The sequence below is a fragment of the Notolepis coatsorum genome, assembly GCF_963971535.1.
Source record: "Notolepis coatsorum genome assembly, chromosome: 3".
Lineage (NCBI taxonomy): Eukaryota > Metazoa > Chordata > Actinopteri > Aulopiformes > Paralepididae > Notolepis > Notolepis coatsorum.
In genome coordinates, this window is record NC_140167.1 from 35,859,168 (window position 1) to 35,873,298 (window position 14,131).

Here is a 14,131-nt window from a genome sequence, read left to right on the forward strand (position 1 = left end):
AAACTACCAATCAAGCACTGTGAACGGAAATTTGGCCCCATAATTACTCATGCGATCCGGATATGGCGTGTGTTGTGAAGGGCCAGATTAAACCGAATATATATATTTATTTATATATATATATTTAATTGTATTTGTATATTCTCTAATATTCCCTGATATCCCTTGTATATTCCTTGTACAATATGCATTGAATATCCATTCTAGCCTACTGAACATCCCATAATAGTCTCCATTCTACTATTGGTCGAGACCTTGGTGCCAGGCTGCCATACCCCTCAGACCCAGTTCAAACGTACCGCTTGACATGTACGAACAAGTCCTAGTTCCGCGTAGGAATTTGGCTACCGCACCACTAATGGGACTATTTGTTCATAGTGCGTATATATACTGCGCTACTAAAGTAGGACTTTCTTTTCAGTCCAGTTTCTTACCCTCCAATAGAGTCACAGACGTAAAGCCTCCCCGCGACGCCACGTGTGGGAGTAAGGCCAAGTTCGCCTACCATCGGTATTGAGACATCGTGTATATTGATATTTGAATAGTCATATTTGGCACTATATCGTCGAGTTGGACGTAGTCTATTAAGCTAATAATAGTCTGTTAATATATAGTGCTTCGTGCGGTGAGAATACTACCGTAGTCAGTACCCCATCGTTTCGGGCAGAGAACTGGCTGCTTACCCAGGGTGGTTGACCCTATGTGAAGCTGCACCCGAGGAGCCCCAGAGCCGACGAGCGAGTGGACCTGTATACCGGATTATTCTACCGACGACAGCCCGCCTTCCCAGGCACGGATTATGCTTTGGATACTTTGATTATTCCATGGATAAAGACCCCCGACACTGCCGTGTGTTGGAACCCCCCCCCCTGGAGAGGACGCAAGGTGAGGAGACGCTCTGCAAGACGAGGTCTCTTCACGTCTCTCCCCCGTGGACCGGAGAGAGCCGGCCCACAAAGAGTCCACCTGCTTTCATCTGTGGTCCAAGGATCGCCGGCGCATTGAACGGCACTACAGTGGGTTCACCTGGGATACCCTTGGCCGGACGAGGCAGCTGGATTCTACCCCCCCCCCCCCTCCTACTCCTGTCGGCTTACAAGCGACCGGATTAACCCCCTCTAGTGTATCCAGCCTATAATCATTAAAGTATCATTGCTGTTATTCCTTAACTATTCCAGGTCGTATATTTACCACCTGCGCCTTCAGAGATTGGACATTCTCTATTGATATACCGACGAATACTCCTTGCCATAAAAGTGCATACTATTTCAATTCATAAATGTAATTAAGTGATTAAGTGCTTATTCTACACACCATCGCTGTGTAGGAAATAAAGACCTGTTTCTAATTCGTACATTTGTGTTGGATCCGTTTCATCTACGTGAGAGTGTTCATGATAATATATTTATGCCGTGTACTGGGTGGCCGAATATTAAGTACAAAGGTAGTGGTAGTAAGTATCATATCTAGTAATACAGTCAGGGAATTGTACCCCTCAGTTACAATTGGTCCTTCGAGCCGGAGGGTAATTAGTGTAATATTAATATAGTGTTATTAATATTGAAATGGCCTATGATGAACACTCCACGAAACGATCCTCCTAACCAACGCCCGCAGCGCGAACGACGGCTCCCTCAGTACTTAGAGGCTTACGCTGTCAGTCAACAACCTAGTCTTCTACTAACAGTAAACGCGGTAAAACTAGAAAGTAAAAGTATGTCTAACCCCAACGCCCAGACTACCCCGACCATAGAGGCCCCTACGGGCTCTAATGTAACTGACCAAGTTCACGTGGGGACCAGTGGGAACCAGACATGACTTCACACCCCGCCAGTACTGAAGAAGTAGTCCCCGATGAGTCCCGGGAGGAATACAACGCTACCGAGAGAGAACTCGGCACGGAAGAAGACGGGGAGAGCACCGTGGAGATAGAGCTCCAAGGCTCCGCAAGGAGTACCCCGAGGGAAGGCTCCCCTATACAACCGCCTTCTCCCAGCGAGGCAGAGAGGACCCTACAGCAGGCATTCCTCGTCAGCCTGAAAGCCTCTACTGAACGCGATAGACTCCAGGGTGAACGCGATCGATTGCAGCTACAGCAACGGAGCGAAGAAGAGCACATACGCCTGGAAATAAGACGCATTCAGATGGAAGAGAATGTGGCCCGAGACCGAGCAGACAGCCAGCGAGCAGCTGCTGGTGCTCTACGGGACGCAGAGCGCGACAGACAGCAAGCGCAACTAATAGAACAGCTGATCACACACCCACTTTAAACAAACACACTGTAGCACCCACTCCCCACACTTTATATTTATAGATGAAGGATTGCACTACAACTCGTACACCTTACTGTAAATTGTACCTAAAATTGTACCTCATCCCATTTCTGCTTTGCACTAGATAGTACTGTACATTAGTACACTGCATAGTATTGTGTATTGTATATTATATGGTAACTCAGAACATTGTACATATGTCTATACCGAACACTGTGACCTCATTTTCTTCTTCTAAATTCATGCTATATTATGTTATTATGTTATTTGATACTATCTTGTCTAGCACAGTCTCTGGAGCGTAACAGTAAGAAGCATTTTGTATGAAAGTATTCTGTACTTCTGTATGACAACTATTAAAGAACTTGAACTTGAACTTGATCAGACGGACAACACCCTCTCCCTCTGCCAGAGGCTCCAGGAACTCGTCTAGACACACCTCCAGGGCGGCATCCCCTAGCCGAGTAAACAACCCTGAACTTGACCAACAGACGAGGTCTATACCCCCCACAGACCACCTCCCCCCACCGGTCCAAGCGAGACCTAGCAACCGGGAAGGAGCAGCATATCCTGTGGAGAGGCTAAACCAGAGACTACAAGCACTGGATGACCTAACTGAAGACGAAGAGGAAGAGGAGGAGAACCACGCCCGAAGACAGCACAGTACTCTACCGGACCAGGAGGTCCGGTACAGCCCAGGCTATACTCCCGCGGAGCTGCGCTACAGACCCCCGACTCTATACACGGGTGAGCACGACGCACGACCCACACCGAGGAACAGCACCTGGACAAGCGGGCCATGGTACACTGCCGGTACCAGCCCATACCAAGGAGCGGGAGGAGACTCGCCTAGGAGGCCTCTCCCCCAACGCTCGCCGATGTATCCACAGTCAGCGTCATACATTGGCACGCCTATGGTACCCGACTTCACCCAAGAGAACCGGGCCCAGTATACAGAACTCCGCATGTGTCTGGAGACCATGTTGGTGGATGTATTGGATGAACGCCACAAATACGCCATCCTACTGCAGCACTTAAAGGTGCCCCGCGCACATAATATAGCGCTCGCCTACGCGACTTCCACCACCCCATACACAGCAGCGCTGGTAGCATTGGACCAGAGGTATGGGCGCATATGGGATTACGTGATCCAGGAGATCCGACACATCGACCGCTTACCCCCAGCAATAGACAATCGAGCACTGGACGACCTGTCCATCAGAGTGCAGTCCCTGGTAGGGATGTTGGGAGCGCAAAGAGAGAAGGGGAAGTATGAACTTTACGCCAACTCAAATGTGGAAAGGATTCTGGAGAAGCTGCCGCCCGCTCGTCAGGAGCGCTTTAGGCGGCAGAGGGACCACAGAGACCCGAATGGCCCCGAACCGAACCTCCTCGATCTAGCAGACTTCCTGGCGAGAGAAGTCAGCAGCCTACGGCTAGATACATTCGGACGGAGCACCCCTGGCTCCAGAGAAGGAACCAGACGACTAAATGATGGAAGAAGATCGGTGACTGTGATGCACCAATCGGAGTCAGTACCGAGCAGCAGGAGCCACAGTACCCCCTCCAGAACGGAGAAGTGGAAGATAGTGTGCCCCTACTGTGAGAAAGAACACTGGCTAGCGCAATGTGACTCCTTCCCCAAGCTGAACGCGGAGGAAGCAGGTCAATGGATAAAGTCCAACAAGCGCTGTTTTCGCTGTGCGCGCTCACACATGGCAGCCGAATGCCGCTTAAAGAAAAGGTGCACCAAGTGCGATGGAGCCCATCTGGACATACTTCACGACAGTAACAGACGGCGCCCTTCACCTGCACCATCCAGCCGCAAAGCGAGCGTCATGTACATCGATCCCGCCAGCAGCAGTGGAGCCCGAGTACTCCTAAAAGTAGTGCGTGTGACACTAAGCTACCAGAATAAAGTCCTGGACACTTACGCCGTCCTCGATGACGGGTCAGAGAAGACCCTGCTGCTCGCCTCCGCTGCGGCCCAGCTAGGGCTGCGGGGAAGCGAAACCCAAATGACAATTCGGACAATAAGACGAGATTTGAAGACGATAAAGGGCGAGAATGTCTCATTCTCTATCGCAGCAAGCGGCCAGCCTGAGCGACGGTACCAGATTGCAGACGCTTTCACCAGCCAAGAAATAGGACTGTCGCGGTACACATACCCCGTCGCCAAGCTGATGGAGAAATATGCACATCTGCGCAAGTTACCGATCCCGCTCATAGACAATGCTATGCCGACCCTGTTGATAGGCTCCGACCATGCAGACCTCATTGTCCCGATAGACCGGGTTCATACCGGACCCCGAGGCTGTCCTGCAGCAGTCGAGACCCGTTTGGGATTTACTCTCCAAGGCCCGCTCGCCAAATCTCTCAACCGAAGTACAGCCACTAGATGTCTCCACTCCCGAGTCACAGAGGGAGAAACCGCACTCCTGCAACACGTAGAGCGGCTATGGACCCTGGAACAAATGCCCTTTAAGAACGGAAAGAAAGACATTCGCTCTAAAGATGACATTTACGCAATTCACCTCCTCGAGACAGGGACCAAGAGAGTCCCGGTCAACGGCGTGTTGAGATACGCCACGCCACTCCTGCGGCGAGAAGGAATGCCTACTTTCCACGCCAAGACAGACGCCACAGAACGGTACCTGCTGAACACGGAGCGGCGCTTAGCCAAGAACCCCGCCCAAGAGAGTGTATACCGCGCTGAGATTGAGAAGCTCATCACAGCGGGACACGTCACAAAGATGGACATTAAAGAGGCTGACCAGACCACTGAATCGTGGTACGTGCCCCACCACAAGGTCCATCACAACGGTAAAGACCGCATAGTATTTAACTGCAGCTACCAGATCGGATCCCAAAATCTGAATAAAGAGTTACTGCCCGGTCCCACACTCGGCCCCTCCCTACTCGGCGTTCTACTCCGCTTCCGCCAGGAAAAGGTGGCCATCAGCGGGGACATTAAAGGAATGTTCCTGCAGGTGAGATTAGTAGAGGCGGACAAGCCCCTGTTACGGTTCCTATGGAGAGAGAAGCCAGGAGATGAGCACCCAGCCATCTACCAATGGGAAGTCCTCCCCTTCGGAACGACGTGCAGCCCCTGCTGTGCGACATTTGCACTACAGAAACATGTAGCAGAGGACCCAGCAGCGGACGAAGAGGTCCGACACAGCGTAAAGAACAGCTTCTACGTAGACAACTGTCTACAAAGCCTTTCAACCCAGGAAGAAGCCGAGGCTCTCCTGATTAAACTCCGCGCCTCATTGATCAAAGGCGGCTTTGATCTCAGGCAGTGGGCCAGCAGCGATCCGCAAGTACTGCGCAGCCTCTCCTCCGAGGACAAGGCAGCCAGCAGCGAGACCTGGATGGCTACAATCCCGGGAGAAGCCCAGGAGATGACCCTGGGATTGGTGTGGCGATTCAAAACAGATTCGCTTCACTACAGACACAAGCCCCTGACTACGGAGCAGGGAAGGCCGGCGGCGGCGCCGACCACCAGACGGAGTGTGTACACAACACTCGCCCGACAATATGACCCGCTAGGATGTATTCTACCGTACACCACCAGGGCAAAAATGATTGTACGAGCATTGTGGGACAAGGACCAGGGCTGGGACGACCCCATTCCCGCACACCTTGCATCCACCTGGAGAGAGTGGGAGATGGAGCTCCACTCACTCCCAGGCGTTAATATGCGCCGAAGCTACTTCCCACCCACGGTGAGGCCAGAGACATGTAAAATGGACTTACACGTCTTCAGTGACGCCTCAGAGGTCGCATACGGATCAGTAGCCTACTTGCGGGCCCAAGACCAGGGGGGAGAGATCTACACAGCATTTGTCCTCGCCCGCTCGAGAATAGCCCCACGCAAGCAACAATCTATCCCACGTCTAGAGCTCTGCGCAGCCCTAGCCGGAGCGCACCTAGCCACGCTCATCCAACGTGAGCTCACCATACCGGTGTCTAGAACAATCCTGTGGTCAGATTCCACGACGGTACTCGCCTGGATCAAATCGGACTCATGCAAGTACAAAGTCTTCGTGGGAGTCAGAGTCACCGAGATTCAAGACTTAACCGAAGAGTTAACCGGAGAAACAGAGTGGCGCTACGTTGATACAAAACAGAACCCAGCTGACGTCATCACCCGGGGGATGCCCCTGGATGACCTCACCCGTCGCAATGTCTACAGTGACGGCCCCGCATTCCTAAGACTCCCGGAAGGACAGTGGCCTATGCCTATCCCGAGGGAAGCAAGTCCAGAGGAGGTGGAAATTAAGAAGTCTGTGTTCTGTGGATTGAGCACCGTAGCCTCCACCGACCCTAACATAAACGATTGCACGTCCATAGAGAGTGCACAACAAAGAACATTCCTGCGGTACCACCCGGAGTGCAAGTCCCCCGCTGATATGTCAGCAGCTAACTACGAGGAAGCAGAATTGCTTCTACTGCAGCGAGCCCAGAGAGACTCGTTCCCCGATGAATTGGCCTGTCTACAGGGAGGAAAGCCCGTCCCATCCGACAGCAGATTAATTCACCTGGCCCCTGAGAGCGACGCTCATACCCTCATCAGAGTGGGTGGTCGCCTACGCAGAGCCCCCAATCTACCGGATGACATTAAACACTACCTACCGTCTCTACAGACCCGCCAGAAGTGGGTAAAGGAGAGAGACAATTTGACAGAAGGAACAGTCGTCATGATTATTGATCAATCACTGCCCAGAGCTATGTGGCCGGCCGGCCGCGTAAGCAAAGTGATCACCGGTGCCGACGGCAAGGTCCGAGCAGCTGAAGTGCTCGTCCAGGGTCGCACTTACACCCGTCCCGTGGCAAGGCTCATAGAACTGCCTCGACTCCCAGACACAATCGATGATGACCATGACCCTACAACCCTATGACTTTGTGAAGTTGACTGACCCCTACAGCAAACCCTTATGTGTAAATAGACAACACGATTAATCTGTCTCTGTTTAACTGATTAGGTCTGGGACCTATTCAGGGGGTGGATGTTGTGAAGGGCCAGATTAAACCGAATATATATATTTATTTATATATATATATTTAATTGTATTTGTATATTCTCTAATATTCCCTGATATCCCTTGTATATTCCTTGTACAATATGCATTGAATATCCATTCTAGCCTACTGAACATCCCATAATAGTCTCCATTCTACTATTGGTCGAGACCTTGGTGCCAGGCTGCCATACCCCTCAGACCCAGTTCAAACGTACCGCTCGACATGTACGAACAAGTCCTAGTTCCGCGTAGGAATTTGGCTACCGCACCACTAATGGGACTATTTGTTCATAGTGCGTATATATACTGCGCTACTAAAGTAGGACTTTCTTTTCAGTCCAGTTTCTTACCCTCCAATAGAGTCACAGACGTAAAGCCTCCCCGCGACGCCACGTGTGGGAGTAAGGCCAAGTTCGCCTACCATCGGTATTGAGACATCGTGTATATTGATATTTGAATAGTCATATTTGGCACTATATCGTCGAGTTGGACGTAGTCTATTAAGCTAATAATAGTCTGTTAATATATAGTGCTTCGTGCGGTGAGAATACTACCGTAGTCAGTACCCCATCGTTTCGGGCAGAGAACTGGCTGCTTACCCAGGGTGGTTGACCCTATGTGAAGCTGCACCCGAGGAGCCCCAGAGCCGACGAGCGAGTGGACCTGTATACCGGATTATTCTACCGACGACAGCCCGCCTTCCCAGGCACGGATTATGCTTTGGATACTTTGATTATTCCATGGATAAAGACCCCCGACACTGCCGTGTGTTGGAACCCCCCCCCCTGGAGAGGACGCAAGGTGAGGAGACGCTCTGCAAGACGAGGTCTCTTCACGTCTCTCCCCCGTGGACCGGAGAGAGCCGGCCCACAAAGAGTCCACCTGCTTTCATCTGTGGTCCAAGGATCGCCGGCGCATTGAACGGCACTACAGTGGGTTCACCTGGGATACCCTTGGCCGGACGAGGCAGCTGGATTCTACCCCCCCCCCCCTCCTACTCCTGTCGGCTTACAAGCGACCGGATTAACCCCCTCTAGTGTATCCAGCCTATAATCATTAAAGTATCATTGCTGTTATTCCTTAACTATTCCAGGTCGTATATTTACCACCTGCGCCTTCAGAGATTGGACATTCTCTATTGATATACCGACGAATACTCCTTGCCATAAAAGTGCATACTATTTCAATTCATAAATGTAATTAAGTGATTAAGTGCTTATTCTACACACCATCGCTGTGTAGGAAATAAAGACCTGTTTCTAATTCGTACATTTGTGTTGGATCCGTTTCATCTACGTGAGAGTGTTCATGATAATATATTTATGCCGTGTACTGGGTGGCCGAATATTAAGTACAAAGGTAGTGGTAGTAAGTATCATATCTAGTAATACAGTCAGGGAATTGTACCCCTCAGTTACAGCGTGAATCACAAAAAAAAAATCCTAACCCACAAAAATGGCACAATCATACTCCCTTATTCAATAACAATGCACTCTTAATTGGAAAACGACCTATAAGATTCCCTATATGGGAAGAGCAAGGCATACACTCATTAGGGGATGTTTTTAACAAACAGGGTTTTTGTAGTGATAAAGAAATACGCAAAAATGTTTTATCTCACCAAGTCCACATGGCTTTTTCACAAACAGTTAGAGCTATGTTTGAAGTCTCACGGTGTTCCATTAGACAGACCAATTGAACACCACAGATACCACAAATTATTCTACGCAAGAGAGACATCGAGAGGTTTTGTTTCAGAATTTTATCATCAATTACTAACGTCCTCGTATGAAACCCTCCAACTAGACTCTGTCTGGAGGAGGGATATACCAGACCTGGAAAATGACTTTGATTGGCAAGGAGCCTGGGCAAATGTCCGACTTACATCAAGGAACCCGGATCATCAACAAATCAATCTTAACTATATTCACAGGACATACTTGACTCCTATAAGACTGTGCCGAATGGGGCTTAAACAAGATTCCAAATGCACCCAATGTACAAATGGGGACGAAGGGACATTTATGCACATGTATTGGGACTGCTCACCAGTTAAGGCATTCTGGAAAGATGTGACCCAACAAATATCAAAACTCGTATCTTGGAATATACCTGTACACCCCTCGGTATTACTATTGAATGATGTTTTTGAGTTTGCAGTGAATCCACAGCTAAAGAGATTGGTTTTATCGGGTATCACAGTAGCCAAAAAGCTGATCGCATCACGCTGGTTTCAACCGGAAAAAATGTGCCGTAAAGTTTGGTTTCTTACATATCTCGATGTAATTTACCATGAAATATCTACAGCAAGAATTCTGGGTCTCAATGAATCCAAAATGTCAATGTGGTTAGAAGTGGTGGAGAGAATAAAAGCTAGCTTATAATGGTAGTGTCTGGTTAGGTGCGAGGGATAGTGGAGGTACTTCTCAAGGTGGGGTCCGGGAGGGGGGGGTTCGAGCTGGAGCATATGTGTGTAGGTTTTTTAGATAACAGGTATTAGGGGTATATCTTATATAAGACAACTAACTAAAATGTGATCTCATTGGATGTGCCCTGACAATTAATGCTTGTATATCTTATTGTGTGTTGTCATGTTTGTTTATATGTTTGTTTAAAAAATAATAAAAAAATAAAATACAAAAAAAACATGACAAGTGACGTAATAGGGTTTTTCCCAACAGAAAGTAATCTGTTACTTCTCCAGTAACTGTAACGACTAGAAAGGGAGGAGGGTTCATCCTTACTGAATGTGTTATGTGTTATGTGTTGATTGGCTGGTAGAATGATATCACTGTATTTAGACCAATAGTAAGAGGTCTTGATATGATGCAGAACCTGGGTATATAAAGCCCGGCTCGCTTGCTCCGAGTCAGATTTTTTATTTTGAGATTTTTTGAGATCTTGTTTTAGCCCCAGGCAATGTTGAGCGGTGTATGGAACATAGCCTGGGAATTTTTGAGTAAACCTCCCTAGGAAGAATACTCTTTAGAATACTCTTGAGAGAGATGTTTTGTTTTATACTTTTTTTTACTGGATTGGACATTTCCAAGACAGAATCTTTGTAACTTACTTTTTCTAATTAAACCAACTTTGTTAAAATACTATTGCCAATTCGTGGACTGCTTTCATTGGGCTGCTTTATCACAATGTGTCACGACGCTGGCCGCGCCCTGCTCTCATCTGAGGTAACACGGTATAGCTATATTCTGGAAGCCATGCAGATTAAATCAATTGCTGGTTACTGCTTTTAGCTAAAGTTATATAAAGGATATAATATATATATATATAGAAATATCACTATTTGTTGTTTGCAAGCACCGGTATCTCTGTGTTCGAAGGGCTCCATTGGGTTTGTGGGAAACTGAGAGTCGGGCCACTGCAGGGCCTGACGATCGGGCCACGGATTGATGGACCTGTCGAACTGATAGGAGGTTATGGGGCTTGCAAATGATTATTAGTGTTATTGCGCTAATATTACACTATTAGCAGTAGTAATACTTATTAAAAGAGTAGTAATATCATCAGGCTTACAAATGATTAGCATTACAGGCTTTTCCTAAAATGATGATAATGGTGATGGTGATGATAATGATAATGATAATATAATTATTATTATAGGCAAGGAGTTCTCCCAGACATACATTCGGTTTATTACAAACAAAGAAGAGGTTAACAGCTCTTCTACGCTTATATTTCATATCAACTGGATATAACTAACTAGTGACTATGAAGTAAGCGTGATTAGGAATAGTAATTGACCCGAGAACTTGGTGAGTTTAGCACCTCGCTGGGGGATATCGGGCGGCCACAGGGTTCTATCTCGAGTAGGTGATTTGAGATAGATAGAGACATCCCGTAGGCTTTCAACAATTGTATTAAAAGAAATGCACACCCGAGCCACTAGAGCAGTGGTTCCCAACCTTTTTTGAGTACTGTACCCCCAAAGCATTTCAAGCCAACCTAAAGTACCCCCTACTACGCAATCAATCGTGATGATCCCCAGGATATATAATTAATAGTCTATATATTGTGGCAGACCGGCTGTGTGTGTGTGTGTGTGTGTGTGTGTGTGAGTGAGTGGATGACCTGGATAAAGTCACATGGTCACACAGGTTGGCAGTTTATTGAAGTAAAGTTTTAGTTCTGAGGTCTGACATCATCACCTCATTCCCATTGTAACATTAAGTTAACAAAGCACTGAAGACTCTGCTACAAAACTAAGATAACATAAAATAAGATGAGATACGATGCGATACGATATGATACAATCAGATGAGATATTCCTTTATTGATCCCCTTGGGTAAATGTGGGTGTCATAGCAGCGTGGGGGAGGGGAGGTATAGGTATGGGCAGGGTAATAGCAGAAAGACATAAATATAGGCAATAGAATTAGATCAGAATATAAAAATATGTAAATGAGATGGTTTCATGCTATAATTCGAAAGCACGTCGCCACAGAGGAAACACATTGGCTGCGGTCGCTCTGTAGTTGTGACAGTAAATCCAGAGAGCACATAATGTTCACCATGAATGAATGAATGACCAACCAAAGTGACGATTCTTCACCTTCTCCGTTTTCTTTTTCTTCTGAACGGGTTCTCCTGATTCAGCAGTATCACCTGTGCTGTTGTTGCTGGATGAACCAGCTCGCTAGCTAGCAAGAAAACCAGTGCGCCACTACAATGATGATGCTCGGTGTAACACCTGACAGTCCGGCGGGAAGCTGAACGTCGTGCGATGGAACAAGTATAGCCAATAATAATATTATAGCCAGCTAATTATTAGTTAATTTGAATTCCCCAAATTTTGGCATTCATTATTCATTATTTGGGTAAAGTTTTCCTGTACATAAAAAAATATATATTTAATTGTTTTGAATCTTTTCATGTACCCCCTGGGGACCACCCACGTACCACTAGGGGTACGCGTACCCCCGGTTGGGAAACACTGCACTAGAGGTCGGCAAAGTGGCATCGCGAATCGTCCTCATGAGGGCCCACATGTGGGCCCTTGGATGGTAAGAGGTTAATGTTTTTTTTATTTAAATGTTTTTGCCAAGAGTAAAGACCATAACCCTATCAAAACAGTAGTCAAAGTGTATATTTTCATTTTTACCGATGTTTTATACGATTTATCGGAAATACGAATTTATCTGAAAAATGCTAATTATATCTCTTTTATCGTAAAACCGCAAGGAAATGACTAAATCCAGATTCAACCCTGCCATTGGAAAAAGGAGCCTTTTCCCTATCAATAGATGTATGATTTGGCCATAATTGTGAGGATCGGTTCTTTCCCCACCACAGGCTTCTTAAGGTACTGTGATGATTGGTCCGTTCCCCGCCACACGCTCCGTTCCTTTAAGGTACTGTGAGGATTCTGTGATGATTGGTCCGTTGCCGAACCCACACTTCTAAGTCAAGTATCAATTACCATCACGCACCTGATGTGTGTTCTAATCAGCGCCCCAGAGGCTTCATATACTCTGACCTTCTGTCATTCGATGCCGGGTCGTTTTGAGTACTACTGTTCTGGAATACAACTGCATATACCTGCCTTCCCCGTCGCTGTTCCTGTCTTCTTTCTCTCCAGGACCTTTTTGTGGAGAACCGCTGTGGAGAACCTGGTTCCCCGTTTGGAGCTGCGCCTCGTTATCTGCCCGCTTTACGCGTTGCGCTCTGGTGAGTTTTTTGGAAACAGTCCTTTTGGATTATCAGTTTTTTGTGTGTTTGGTGAACACTGAAGAAATACCGTTTTTGTTTGTACTGGACTCAGCTAATTTGTGTGTTAGGATAACACTGAAGAATTCCGTTTTGTTTCGCACTGGACTCAGCTAATTTGTGTGTTAGAATAACACTGAAGAATACCGTGTTGTTTTTCACTGGACTCAGCTAACTTGTGTGTGGTACACCGAAGATCAAGTCACTTGGGATTAATACTGGACTCAGTCACCTCTCTGCCTCTGTGTGTTAGTTGGCTGTTTCTGATTTCTCTCTCTCTCCGTTTTCCACCGTGAGTGAAAGCTGGGAGTATCTGCAGAGCCGCTACAACGCCACATGCCAATTCCTCACCACTATCTACTGGGAGTATCTGCAGAGCCGCTACATCGTCACATGCCAGATCCCCGTTTGTTTGATTACTGTACCTCATCCATCTTGTGACTGTAAATAAATACGCCCTAGCTTTTGGCTAACTCTGAACTCCCTGTCTGTGCCGTTGCGTTTGAGGTCGGTTACAAACCATAACATTACGACCCAACCATGACGACCTCAGCCGACACAGACAGGATTAGGGCAGCGTTGGCGGTCCAGATCGAGTTGGTCAACGACCACACCCAACAGTTGGGTGCGGCTGCGGCCGCTTTACAGGACCTCCGGGCCGAGGTCCAGCTTATTCTGGATGTCATTGACACCCAGAGGTATCAGCAGGCTGTTGTTCTGCACCAGCTTCAGGCTCTCCGTACATCATTAAACACTCTGCTTTTGACCCCACCTGTCCCAGGAGTCTCGGCCAGCTCACCACCCGCGGCAGACCTCGCACCTCGGGAGCCCCGTCTCTCCGAACCACGTCTGTTCAAGGGTAACTTCGAGGATTGTGCCACATTTATCATGCAGTGTGAGTTGGTCTTCCTTCATCAACCCAGCCGTTTTTCGTCAGAGGGATCCCGAGTAGCCTACATGACTAACCTGCTCACGGGCCGAGCAGCACAGTGGGTTACTGCCTCCTGGGCAATGGCGGCTGATTTCTGTTTTTCCTACCCAGACTACGTGGCAGAGCTCCGCAGGGTTTTTCACCACCCAGCCCATGGCCAGGACCCAGGAGCTCGGTTG